This window comes from Oryx dammah, unplaced genomic scaffold, assembly GCF_014754425.2.
Source record: "Oryx dammah isolate SB20612 unplaced genomic scaffold, SCBI_Odam_1.1 HiC_scaffold_29, whole genome shotgun sequence".
In the NCBI taxonomy this organism is placed as follows: Eukaryota; Metazoa; Chordata; class Mammalia; order Artiodactyla; family Bovidae; genus Oryx; species Oryx dammah.
The window spans coordinates 51,296,628-51,310,812 of NW_024070213.1; the positions used below are offsets into that span (position 1 = coordinate 51,296,628).

The window sequence follows — 14,185 nt, forward strand, 5'->3', positions numbered from 1 at the left end:
AATCATATGGTTTTTATTTTTCAATTTGTTAATGTGGTGAATTACATTGATTGATTTGCGGATGTTGAAGAATCCTTGCATCCCTGGGATAAAGCCCACTTGGTCATGGTGTACGATCTTTTTAATGTGTTGTTGGATTCTGATTGCTAGAATTTTGTTGAGGATTTTTGCATCTATGTTCATCAGTGATATTGGCCTGTAGTTTTCCTTTTTTGTAGTATCTTTGTCAGGTTTTGGTATTAGGGTGATGGTGGCCTCATAGAATGAGTTTGGAAGTTTCCCTTCCTCTGCGATTTTCTGGAAGAGTTTGAGTAGGATAGGTGTTAACTCTTCTCGAAATTTTTGGTAGAATTCAGCTGTGAAGCCGTCTGGACCTGGGCTTTTGTTTGCTGGAAGATTTCTGATTACAGTTTCAATTTCCGTGCTTGTGATGGGTCTGTTAAGATTGTCTATTTCTTCCTGGTTTAGTTTTGGAAAATTGTATTTTTCTAAGAATTTGTCCATTTCTTCCAGGTTGTCCATTTTATTGGCATATAATTGCTGATAGTAGTCTCTTATGATCCTTTGTATTTCTGTGTTGTCTGTTGTGATCTCTCCATTTTCATTTCTAATTTTATTGATTTGATTTTTCTCTCTTTGCTTCTTGATGAGTCTGGCTAATGGTCTGTCAATTTTATTTATCCTTTCAAAGAACCAGCTTTTGGCTTTGTTGATTTTTGCTATGGTCTCTTTTGTTTCTTTTGCATTTATTTCTGCCCTAATTTTTAAGATTTCTTTCCTTCTGCTAACTCTGGGGTTCTCTAATTCTTCCTTTTCTAGTTGCTTTAGGTGTAGAGTTAGGTTATTTATTTGACTTTTTTCTTGTTTCTTGAGGTATGCCTGTATTGCTATGAACTTTCCTCTTAGCACTGCTTTTATAGTGTCCCACAGGTTTTGGATTGTTGTGTTTTCATTTTCATTAGTTTCTATGCATATTTTGATTTCTTTTTTGATTTCTTCCGTGATTTGTTGGTTATTCAGAAGCGTGTTGTTCAGCCTCCATATGTTGGAATTTTTAATAGGTTTCCTCCTGTAATTGAGATCTAATCTTAGTGCATTATGGTCAGAAAAGATGCTTGGAATGATTTCGATTTTTTTGAATTTATCAAGGTTATATTTATGGCCCAGGATGTGATCTATCCTTGAGAAGGTTCCATGAGCACTTGAGAAAAAGGTGAAATTCATTGCTTTGGGGTGAAATGTCCTATAGATATCAATTAGGTCTAACTGGTCTAATGTATCATTTAAAGTTTGCGTTTCTTTGTTAATTTTCTGTTTAGTTGATCTGTCCATATGTGTGAGTGGGGTATTAAAGTCTCCCACTATTATTGTGTTGTTGTTAATTTCCTCTTTCATACTTGTTAGCATTTGTCCTACATATTGCGGTGCTCCTATATTGGGTGCATATATATTTATAATTGTTATATCTTCTTCTTGGATTGATCCTTTGATCATTATGTAGTGGCCTTCTTTGTCTCTTTTCACAGCCTTTGTTTTAAAGTCTATTTTATCGGATATGAGTATTGCCACTCCTGCTTTCTTTTGGTCTCTATTTGCATGGAATATCTTTTTCCAACCCTTCACTTTCAGTCTGTATGTGTCCCTTGTTTTGAGGTGGGTCTCTTGTAAGCAGCATATAGAGGGTTCTTGTTTTTGTATCCAATCGGCCAGTCTTTGCCTTTTGGTTGGGGCATTCAATCCATTTACGTTTAAGGTAATTATTGATAAGTATGATCCCGTTGCCATTTGTTTTATTATTTTGGGTTCGGGTTTATACTCCCTTTTTGTGTTTCCTGTCTAGAGAGTATCCTTTAGAATTTGTTGGAGAGCTGGTTTGGTGGTGCTGAATTCTCTCAGCTTTTGCTTGTCTGTAAAGCTTTTGATTTCTCCTTCGTATTTGAATGAGATCCTTGCTGGGTATAGTAATCTGGGCTGTAGGTTATTTTCTTTCATCACTTTAAGTATGTCTTGCCATTCCCTCCTGGCCTGAAGAGTTTCTATTGAGAGATCAGCTGTTATCCTTATGGGAATCCCCTTGTGTGTTATTTGTTGTTTTTCCCTTGCTGCTTTTAATAATTGTTCTTTGTGTTTGATCTTTGTTAATTTGATTAATATGTGTCTTGGGGTGTTTCGCCTTGGGTTTATCCTATTTGGGACTCTCTGGGTTTCTTGGACTTGGGTGATTATTTCCTTCCCCATTTTAGGGAAGTTTTCAACTATTATCTCCTCAAGGATTTTCTCATGGTCTTTCTTTTTGTCTTCTTCTTCTGGGACTCCTATAATTCGAATGTTGGAGCGTTTCATATTGTCCTGGAGGTCTCTGAGATTGTCCTCATTTCTTTTAATTCGTTTTTCTTTTTTCCTCTCTGATTCATTTATTTCTACCATTCTGTCTTCTATTTCACTAATCCTATCTTCTGCCTCCGTTATTCTATTATTTGTTGCCTCCAGAGTGTTTCTGATCTCATTTATTGCATTATTCATTGTATATTGACTCTTTTTTATTTCTTCTAGGTCCTTGTTGAACATTTCTTGCATCTTCTCAATCCTTGTCTCTAGGGTATTTATCTGTGATTCCATTTTGACTTCAAGGTTTTGGATCATTTTCACTATCAATATTCGGAATTCTTTCTCAGGTAGATTCCCTATCTCTTCCTCTTTTGTCTGGTTTGGTGGGCATTTCTCCTGCTCCTTTACCTGTTGGGTATTCCTCTGTCTCTTCATCTTGGTTATATTGCTGCGTTTGGAATGGCCTTTTTATATTCTGGTAATTTGTGGAGTTCTCTTTATTGTGGAGCTTCCTCACTGTGGGTGGGGTTGTATCAGTGGCTTGTCCAGGTTTCCTGGTTAGGGAAGCTTGTGTTGGAGGTCTGGTGGGTGGAGCTGGGTTTCTTCTCTCTGGAGTGCAGTGGAGTGACCAGTAATGGGTTATGAGATGTCTAAAGTTTTGGAGTAACTTTGAACTGCCTGTATATTGAAGCTCAGGGGTGTGTTCCTGTGTTGCTGGAGAATTTGTGTGATATGTCTTGCTCTGGAACTTGTTGGCCCTTGGGTGGAGCTTTGTTTCAGTGTAGGTTTGGAGGCATTTGATGAGCTCCTATTGCTTAATGTTCCCTGAATTCAGGAGTTCTCTGATGTTCTCAAGCTTTGGACTTAAGCCTCCTGCTTCTGGTTTTCGGTTTTATTTTTACGGTGGTCTCTAGACTTCTCCTTCTATACAGCACCAATGATATAGCATCTAGGCTAAAGATGAAAGGTTTCTCCACATTGAGGGGCACCCAGAGAGGTTCACTGGGTTACATGGAGAAGAGAAGAGGGAGGAGGTAGTTAGAGGTGACTGGGATGAGATGCGGTGAGATCAAAAGAGGAGAGAGCAAGCTAGTCAATAGTCACTTCTTTATGTGCGCTCCATAGTCTGGACCTCTCAGAGGTATTCACGGAGTTATACAGGGAAGAGGAGAGAGAGGAAGTAGACAGAGGTGGCCAGGAGGGTAAGAGAGAGGAATGAAAAGGAGAGAGACAGGTCCAGCCAGTAATCAGTTCCTTAGGTGCTCTCCACCATCTAGAACACACAGAGAATCACTGAGTTGGATATAGGAGAGATGGGGGGGGGGGAGAGACAGAGGCCACCTGGTGGAGAAAAAGGAGAGTCCAAAAGAAGGAGAGAGTGGTCACGCCAGTAATCTCGCTGTCAGGTAAGATTGGGTTATGAAATGTACAAGATTGACAACAAAAACCGAAAAGCAAAGATTAAAAACCTAGAGTAGAGGTTAGATTTTCAAAAATACAATGTTAAAGAGATGAAGCAGAAGGAAGAGAGAAAAAAAAGAGAAAAGATTAAAAAAAATAATAATGTTAAGAAAAAGAAATATGGAAAAAAAAATAAGGAAAAAAAATATATATATAAGAAAAAAAAAAAAAAACCAAGATTAAAAAAGAAATACCAACAACAACCACGCGAAGACTATATATGGTGTTTGCTTTAAAAAAGTAGAGTCTTTTTTTTTTTTTGAAAAGTAATAGTTATAGAAATATAAAGTATTGAAATAGAAGACTTAACAGTTAAAAAAAATTTGAGAAAAAAAAGAAAAAAAAGAAAGCAAAAAAAAGCAAAAAAAAAAAAAAGGGCAAAAAAAAAAAATGATTGTAAAAATCGTGAAGATATATCTGGCCCTTCTCTGATGTTGTGGGCCGTGTTGGTCACTTCCAAGGCATTTCCCTCTGTTTAACTTCTGTTTGCTGGTCTCTTCAGGGTCTGAATTCCGTCCTGACACATGGGGGCGGTGGTGGACACTTTTTTTTTTTTTTTTTTTTTTAGGCTCACTAGTTCAGTCGCGCTGTGGGGAGGGGGGAATGCTGCAAACAAATAGCACTGTCGTGGGCACACAGCGTCTCAACCCCGCTGGACCTGTCTCCCCCCACGACGCACAAACCGCTCCGGCTCCACGGAGCTCAGCCAGGAACCATCCAAGGCCGGCCCCAGGCTTCGCGCACCTCCCCGGTCCAAGCCGCTCGGTTTTGGCGCCCAGGTAACCCTCAGAGGCACAAACTTGTTTGGGACTGCGCTCTGCGCCCCTCCCGGGTCTGAGCAGCTTGGGAGCTTGGCGAGCGCGGTCGCCGGGACTTGTCCCCTTCTCTGTTTCTACTGCTCAGTTTTCTGGGTGTACTGCTGGCGCTCCTTGTGAGGCGGATGGTGACTGTCCTGCATCCCCTGAAGTCTCAGCTAAGAAGCCTGCCTGCCGCTTTTTAGGTAGTCTCTCCGGGGCTGCGATTGCCCCTTTCCAGCCCTTACAGCTCTGGCTGCCTGTCCCCGGCGGGGGATGGTCTGCAGCCGGCTATTTCCGTTCAGTCCTTTGTTCTGTGCGCGGTCCTGGCGGGGTCTTATGTTCCAGCTTTTCGCGTGGTAGCTATCCCCCAGCCTGGTTTGCTCGCCCAAGTTCGATCGCTCTGGTTACGCGTGGGGCGTTTCTGCCCGCTTCTTACCGAGCACGGCAGCCCGCGCCTCCCGCGCTTCCCTGCCCTGCCCCCACTTGCTAGCGGCGGCTGCAGGCGTCTGCGCGGCTTTTCCGCTGGGGGAGTTACTGTTGGGCTTGTAATCTGTTGGTTTTAATTATTTATTCGTTTTTCCTTCCTGTTATGTTGCCCTCTGTGTTTCCAAGGCTCGCCTTAGACTCGGCAGGTAGAGTGTTTCCTTGTGTTTGGAAACCTCTCTTCTTAGAATTCCCTTCCCGGGACGGGCTTCCCTTCCCGGGACGGAGCTCCCTCCCCACCTCCTTTGTCTCTTTTCTCGTCTTTTATATTTTTTCCTACCTGTTTTTGAAGACAATGATCTGCTTTTCTGGTTGCCTGATGTCCTCTGCCTGGATTCAGAGGTTGTTTTGTGGAGTTTGCTCCGCGTTGAAATGATCTTTTGAGGAATTTGTGAGGGAGAAAGTGGTCTTCCCTTCCTATTCCTCCGCCATCTTAGGACCGCCCCTCCCTCATTGTGGTTTTGATTTGCATTCTCTGATGATTAGTGATATTGAACACCTTTTCATATACCTCTTGGCCATTTATATGTTTTCTTTAGAAAAATATCTATTCAGGTCCTGTACCTATTTTTTTTAATAAGATGATTTCTTTTTTTTGTTATTGAATTATATGGGTTTTAGGTATTAGCCATTTTTCAGATATATGGTTTGCAAATATATTTTATCATTCTACAGGTTGCATTTTCATTTCACTGATTGTTTCCTTTGCTATGCAGAGGTTTTTTGTTTGTTTGATATAGCCCAACTTGTTTACTTTTGTGTTTTTTTTGTCTATGCTTCTGATATCATATCCAAAAAATAATTGCCAAGACCAATGTCATGGAGTTTTCCTCTGTTTTCTTCTAGATGTTTGACATTTAAGTCTTTAATCAATGTTGAGTTGGATTTTCTATATGGTGTAAAATACAGATTCAATTTCATTGTTTTTCATTTGGGAATCTAGTTTTCCCAACACTATTTGTTGAAGAGACTTTCTTTTCTCCTTTGCCTTTGTCCTGGTGCCTTGGTCAAAAATAAGTTGGCTGAATGTGCATGGGTTTACTTCTTTCTCTGCTCTCTGTTCTGTTTCATTGGCCTATATATCTGTTTTATGCCAATACCTACTGTTTTGGTCACTGTACCATTGTAATATAATTTGAAATCAGGAAATATGATACCTTTAGCTCTGTTTTTCTTTAGGTAGGCAGGGTATTTGGTAGCTCCATACAAATGTTAGGATTTTTTTTTTCTATTTCTGTAAAAAAATTCATTGAAATTTTGATAGAGATTGCATTGAATGTGGATTCATTGCAATAGAGATTGCACTGAATCTGAAGATCACTGAGGGCAGTGCTCTGAAGATCACTTTGTTGGAAGTTTGTTAGAACTGAAGATCAATTTGTTAGATAATAAGGACATTTTGACAATATTAATCCTAACTCATGAATACAGGATATCTTTTCATTTATTTGTGTCCTTATTTTCTTTCATCAATGTTTTATAGTGTTCAGTGTATAGATATTTAACCTCTTTGGTTCAATTTATTCTTAAGTATTTTATTTTTTGAATTTTTTTTAATAAATGGGATTGTTTTCTTAATTTTTTGGAAAGTTCATTATTAGTATATAGGAACATGTGGAATTTGTATGTTGACTCTTGTATTCTATAACTTCACTGAATTTATCTATTAGTTCTAACAGCTTTTTGGTGGAGCCTTTGGGCTTCCCTGGTGGCTCAGAGGTTAAAGCATCTGCCTCCAATGTGGGAGACTGGGCTTTGATCCCTGGGTTGGGAAGATACCCTGGAGAAGGAAATGGTAACCCACTCCAGTATTCTTGCCTGGAGAATCCCATGGACGGAGAAGCCTGTAGGCTACAGCCCACAGGGTTGCAAAGAGTGGGACAGGACTGAGCAACTTCACTTTCACTTTAGGATTTTCTATCATGTAATTTACATGTAAGATAAGATTGTGTAAACTACAAACAGAGAGAATTTTCCTTTTTCTTTTCTAATTTGGATTCCTTTAATTTCTTTTTCTTGCCTAATTGTTGTGACTTTCTAATACTGTGATTAACAACCTTGTCTTATTCCTAATCTTAGAGAAAAAGCTGAAAACCATTGTGTGTGATGTTAGCTATGGGTTTGTCTTGTATGGCCTTTGTTATGTTGAGGTGCATTCCTTCTATACCTAATTTATTGAAAGTTTTTATCATGAAAGAATGTAGAAGTTTGTCAGATTTTTTTTTCCTGCAGCTACTGAGATGATAATATTACTTTTATCCCTCATTATGTTAATGTGGAGTACCACATTTACTGATTTGTGTATGTTGAACTATCCTTGCAACCCAGGGATGGGTCCCATTTGATTGCAGTATATGATTCATTTATTGTGCTGCTGAATTCAGTTTGCTAGTTCTTTTTTTGGGGGGGGATTTTTTGCCATCTATGTTCATCAGTATTTTGGCCTGTGATTTTCTTTCCTTGTAGTGTCCTTACTTGATTTTGGTATCAGAGTACTGCTGGCTTTGTAAAATGAACTTAGAAGTGTTTCTTCCTTTTCAATTTTTTTGGGAGAGTTTGAGGAGGATTGGTATTAATTCTTCCTTAAATGTTTGGTAGAATTCACCAATAGAGCCAGCTGGTTCTGTACTTTTCTTTTGCGGGGGCGGGGGGGGGGAGATTTTGGATAGTTCAGGACTCTTAATGGCGAAGTCAGCAACTTCCCTGTGCTGTTCTTAGTCTTCCATTTCAAATTCACCTGCACTTCATGGCCTAAAGGGTTTTCCCCAAACACTGCTTTCACCACTCTGACTTGGTGCTTCTGGAACAGAAGAAAGTTACTTTAGAAGAACTCTTCAGTGCTGCTCTTAGTGGGATGAGATGATTGTGAGAGTGAAATGAGCTAGTTTTGAGGAAGGTACTAAGCTCAGTACCCAGCATACACACAGGTCCTTGAGAAGCAAATGCTCCAGTGTGTGAGGTTTTTCATTTTCTTCTTTTACTCCTTCTTTCTTTATACTTCTTTCGAACAAACTTTTTTTTTATTGTCATTCTCTTTTCTTCCTCTGTGTATTTCTTAGAACTTCCCCTTCCCAATTTCTGTTAATTGAAATCCTCACCATTTTCCAGAGCCCATTTCAAAGACTGTGCATCTCCCCACTGCATGGGGTGGGAAGGTTAGAACCCATCCACTTAAGACTTCTCTGTAGCACTTTACACCTCCAAGCCTACACTTCTACGCTGTGTCCTAACTCATCTCCCCTGGTTGGCAAGGACTATTTCTATGTCCAGCTCTTTTGTTTAATTCCTTATGTTTAGGATGCTGACACATTTAGCTGTTGTTCATAGTTTTTTTTAAGATAAATATTTATTTGTTAATGGACTTGAATTTTATTAACCTAAGATTTGCTGAGGGTCAGAACTGTATTTGGAGCAGTGGATTGGACATATGGGTCTTATGCTCTTTTCCTAAGAAAGGTACAGTTTAAGACAGCAGTTCTACAGGCCAGTCTGGCCTTCAGATGTGCACAGTTTTCCTTGGAAAGAAAATTAAAAAGAAAGAAAGAGAAAAAACTCACTAGAAAAAAGTATAAGGGGTGACAGAGGATGAGATGGTTGGATGACATCACTGACTCAATGGACATGGGTTTGGGTGGACTCCGGGAGTTGGTGATGGACAGGGAGGCCTGGCGTGCTGTGGTTCATGGGGTCGCAAAGAGTCAGACCAAATGAGTGACTGAACTGACTGACTGAACATCTGGTCTACAGGTAGGAATGTAATATTTGAAAATGAATCAATACGTGAGAGCAATGTGTTCCATGATTTATCAGGAACTTTCTTGCACATTGTAGTTGAATCTTGTATTAAGTTCCTGAGATAGAGGGAAATAGTTATCCTTGTTTTATGGGTGATATTACTAAGGTTCAGAGAGTTTGATTTCTGTTCACCTGCCATGAAAGAGCTAATGTTGCAGCTGTGTGTGTGCTTAGTCATTCTTTGAGACCCCATGGACCATAGCCCACCATTCTCCTCTGTTTATGGACTTTTCCAGCCAAGGATACTAGAATGGGTTGCCATTTTCTGCTCCAGGGGATCTGATCTTCCCATCCCAGGGGTCAAATCTGGGAATCTCTAACTTCTCCTGCATTGGGAGATGGGTTCTTTACCACTAGCACCATCTGAGAAGCCCAAATGAGCTAATATTCACCCCCAAATCTTCTGTCTCTACATTTAGTTGCACCTCTATAGTCATGAAAATAGTGCATTATTGTTCAAAACATTTATTGCCTTGAATTATGGGAGGATTTTACTTCTCTGCCTCATTGACATCAGGGTTGGCCATGTGACTTGTTTTGGCCAGTGAGGTATGAAGAGAAATGAATCACTTCTGTGCAGAAATTGTGAGAGCTGTGTCCTCTTTTCTCTTTGCTCTGATACCAGCAGTGTTCCACATAGAGCCTGCTCCTCTGCAGGAGACCCAGGATGAAGTTGATGTGGAGCAGAGCTAATGCCAACAGGTAGATGAACAGGAATAGAGAATGAGAATAATTCTTTATTTCTATTAACTACAAAATTAGTGGATTGTTTGTTACTGCAGCATAAGTGAGTCTTAAACTGACTCATTAATATAGCTTGAAACCAAGTGCTAGATGATTTCTTATGAGCAGCAGATCTAGAAGAGTGGTTCAGATAATCCTACTTACATGGCTGGAGCAATCAGTCGTAAACATAACACAATAATGGATGACTACTTTAATCATCCTAGCTTCCCTCCCCTTCTAGAAAAAGTCAGGTCTTGTGTTTCTGCAGAGGTACCATGCTGTAGACATGTAATAGACCTGAACCTTTTCTGATTCTAACTATCTTGTGCCATATGCCAGAGAAACAGGTTCAATCTCTAGGTCAGGAAGATCCCCTGGAGGTAGGCATGGCAACCCATTCCAGTATTTATGCCTGGAGGATTCCATGGACAGAGGAGCCTGGTGGGTTACAGTCCATAGAGTCACAAAGAGTCAGACACGAATGAATGGACTTAGCACAGCACAGCACAACCTTCAGGAACCTGATGTTTCTGAGCTTCAGTTATCTCATCTGTAAAATGGGAATATTAATGTTTACTAACCCTACATGCCAGAACTACTGTGAGATGCTCCTATCCCATTGGTGCAGGTTTCCATGACAGCTTTTGTTACACTATGTGGCAACAGTATGTTTACTTATTTTGCTCCTTCAGGACTGGAGTCTCTAGAAGGTAGAGATGGGATTTCATTTAGTTATTGCTATAAGACCACTCTTTGGGGCTTCCCTGGTGGCTCAGAGGTTAAAGTGTCTGCCTGGAATGCAGGAGACCCGGGTTCAATCCCTGGGTTGGGAAGATCCCCTGGAGAAGGAAATGGCAACCCACTCCAGTACTCTTGCCTGGAGAATCCCATGGATGGAGGAGCTTGGTAGGCTACAATGCCTTGCACAGAGTAGATGGTAACAATGAATTGTTAGGTGAAAGTTGTAAGTCTTCTTTGAGAGTGAATGATGCATGGAGCAAAGGCCTTTCCAAGAGGTGGTAGATGTCTTGTTGACTTTCATGAAATCATACCCAGTCATGTCTGCCTCTGTGCACTCTGGAGAAATGGGGGTGCTAAAAGTTTGTAGAAGAGTAGTCATTAATCCCTCCCCATCCAAGTGACAGTAGACATAAGAAGACAGAATAGAATCAAAGCCTAAATTTTACCAGCTAATGGTAAAGCTGGATGGAAGAAAGTGGCAGTTTTGCCTGGTGTGCTTATAGCATGAGCATTGAAAGGACCAGGTAAGTCCATCCTGCAGAAGAGCAGCAGGCATATAAGAAAACAGGAGCATGACAAAAGGAAAACATAATATTTTCCTGCTTTGGGGAACAGTGATTCCTGTAGCTGGCAATCTGGCCAGTCTGATCCTGGGAAGAGGAGGAAGCTTGGTGACGGGAGAGAGGACCAATGAGACCTGGACATTGAGCTCCTCCTACACTTAAATATAAACACATGGGAAAAAAATAGATGAGGAAGGCAGGTCATCTTTGCAAACAAAGGAGTCCAGTAAGGAACACAGATAGCTATAATTCATGATGATACAAGTGGCAAGAAATAAAGCCCAAGGAAGGTTAGAATAGAGAAAAATGATGAAAAAGGACACAACTAGAAAGCAAAAGATGAGGATTTAGGAATAGAAATGATAGACAAGCACAAAGTTGTGCTTGTCTTGGCCAACTATTGAAATAAATTCAGACCATATTGTGCCTCTATTCTGTGGGCTTGAGCAGCCAACCACTTCAGTTTAAAGTTAATGGTTACAGATTATCCAGAGTTTGACACCAAGAGACTTATTGATGCTAATGGGTCTAATCCTATTAGAACTCCCTGTGCACTCCTGGGAGCGATTCCTTTACCTCCAGTGGAACTACTTCCTCATTCTTGAATTTACAAAATAAGACAGTCTGAAAATCATTAGTAACATTAACACAGATATAGGTCTGCAAAATTAAGAACCACATCTGTGTATAGCTCGATCTTCAATAGGATTAACCCATTAAATTTTTAAATGGAGTATTAAAAGTATAATACTCATCCCAACCCAACAGTGTAAATAGAGAATGCTTTGATATTGGTCTGAGTGTAAGGGAGAGTATTATAAAATCACATGAGGGTTGTTTGTTACTTATATTTTGTCATTGCTTCTATCATTGGAAAGGTGAATGAGCAAAGGAAGTACAACAACATTTTATCTCTTTTAAAAGTTTATGGCACTTTAATTTTCTTAAATTTTGGAGTTATAAATCACAGTCTGTTTTGCAGTCTGACATCTTTGCCTGCCCAAATGAGTCATTTCGCTTGACAATTTCTTTTTATTGCCTTTGTCAAAAAGACTGTCCAGAATGAACAGTGATATTATCATACAGCAATATTAGAGTCATAAAAAAGTCTTCAAAGAATATTTATTGACATGGAAAATTTCTAACAGCGGAGAGTTAGGTTAAAGACACATAAACATAAAGTCATCTGTATTATTCTAGGTGTTATATATGTATGTGTATGTGTGTGTATATATATCTCCATGGCTACATATATACATTATACATTTTACATATATTATGGTAATATATATTACAATTATCTATTTGTAAAGAAAGAACAGAGAAAAACCACAATAAAAATAGCATGAAAATGCTGATAGTGATTATACATTTTTCCTTTTTAATACTTTATTTGCCAAATTTTGTGCCATGAGCATGTATGCTTTTATATTGGCAAATTGAAAGCCTTTCTGTTTTGAAAAGACCTATAGCATCATTTGGTTTAGTCTCTTTTGGACTATCTTAGTAGCCACTGAAAGAGCAAGGTGACAAACTAAAAGATGTTAAAAATTCTTACACACAAACCTGTGACCCCTTGTGAAAAGGCAGTGACAGGAGCCCTCTGTGTGTCTCTGTTGGGTTAAGTGGCACCTCCTGTGATGCCTCGGCCCCGAATGCCTATCTACCTCACTGTCCTCATCACATCATTTCACAGTCTCCTCTGCATTTTCCCCATCTCCCTAGGTCAGGATATTCTGAAGGGCACAAACCATGCTTTAGCTATCTTTGTATTCCTAGCTTTTGGCATGGTAGCTAGAACATACTAGGGGCTCCATAATTGTTTTCAACTCAGAAATGGTCAAGAAATACAGAGGAGGACCAGCTCCCTTTCCTTCCGAGGCACTGATTTCATAGTGTTGGAAGAATCTTTGGAATTGGAGTCCTCACCCAGGACGGACTGCCCCCTCCACATTCATTCCATTCTGTTAGCACAATGGCTTGCCTACTCCTGGAGCTAGGAAACCAGTGCTGGGAGAGGAAATGCATTCTGTCACGGCCTGCCTGTACTTATTGGAAAGGTGGTCCATCTAAGTGGTAGTGACTCAGTCATGTCCAACTCTTTGTGACACCGTGAGCTACAGCTCACAAGTTCCTCTGTCCATGGGATTCTCTAGGCAAGAATACTGGAGTGGGTTGCCATGCCCCCTTCCAGGGTATCTTTCCTGACCCAGGGATCAAACCAGGATCTCCCACCTTGCAGATTCTTTACTTCTGAGCCACCAGGGAAGCCTTCTAAAGAACTGAAATATTTTCAGTTCAATAATTGTTTCCACTAAATAGAACTGGACAGTGGGTAAAGGATTGGGTTTGCGGGAGGGGGAGAGATGCATTCTGGTATTGCTGTAGAAATACTGAAAGCATAGCTGGAAGAGGATGATTTTAATAAAAGCGTGTTAGGGTGTATGATACTTTTTATATAGCTGGCAGAGATTGAATTTGGAATATAAGACTCTGATGTTTTTATCTGCTCTGATTTCCCTTTTCTTCTGGTAAAATCACTGTCCCCCCCCCTGCTAGTAGTTTCCTACAACTTGGGTGGGGCGACCCTACTCCAAATTTCCAGGAATGAATGAGTCCATGATCGAAATGAGTTAAATACTCATCAGAGCATTTAATTCTGCTGGGCACTGTGAAGCGGGTTTGGGGACTGGCATCTGATACAAGGAGAGACCATGACATCATGTCCTGGTGATTTTACTGAAACTGATGAGAAAGAGGAATGCTTTCTCCTGGATGAGATTGCTAACCTGTTAGGATATCAGCCTGGAGCATGGGTGACCTACCTTATCCTTATCTCCACCAGAGGAGACTGCCTGAGAATGGAGCTGATGCAGGGAAAGTAGTGCCAGAGATGGATCTGAATTCTGAGGGCATCATTTCTACACACTTCAATTCAGTTATTCCTGAGTCAAGATCTTTTTTTTTTTTTTCACTGCAAAGTAATAAGTTCATTTTTTTTTTGCTTAAGCCTGTTTGAGTAGGTTCTAGTCCTTTGCAATGAATGGAAACCCATCTAATACAGAGGTCTGTTTTCATTCCTCTGTAGGATTGAATTTCTAGCACTGGAAGAATCTTTGGAACTGATCCACCCTCACCCAGACCACCTTTCTCAACATTCACTCAATTCTTTCAACAATATGGGAATGGAAAACCAGTGCTGGGAGAGATAAGCCATTGCACTCTTGCCTGCCTGTATCTACTGGAAAGACGTCTTAAACATCTGGTCTTCATCTGTCCTCTAGAGTAACA

At 40.2% G+C, this 14,185-nt stretch overlaps 1 protein-coding gene and 1 non-coding gene across 2 annotated transcripts in view; both read left to right on the forward strand.

Annotated features, from left to right (window-relative positions):
* CUNH12orf42 (chromosome unknown C12orf42 homolog) overlaps positions 1–14,185 on the forward strand; it is a 124,470-nt gene that overhangs the window by 82,759 nt on the left and 27,526 nt on the right. The window lies entirely within an intron of this gene.
* On the forward strand, positions 10,352–10,423 carry TRNAS-GGA. Its single transcript has one exon. It is a non-coding gene; the product is annotated as a tRNA-Ser (tRNA).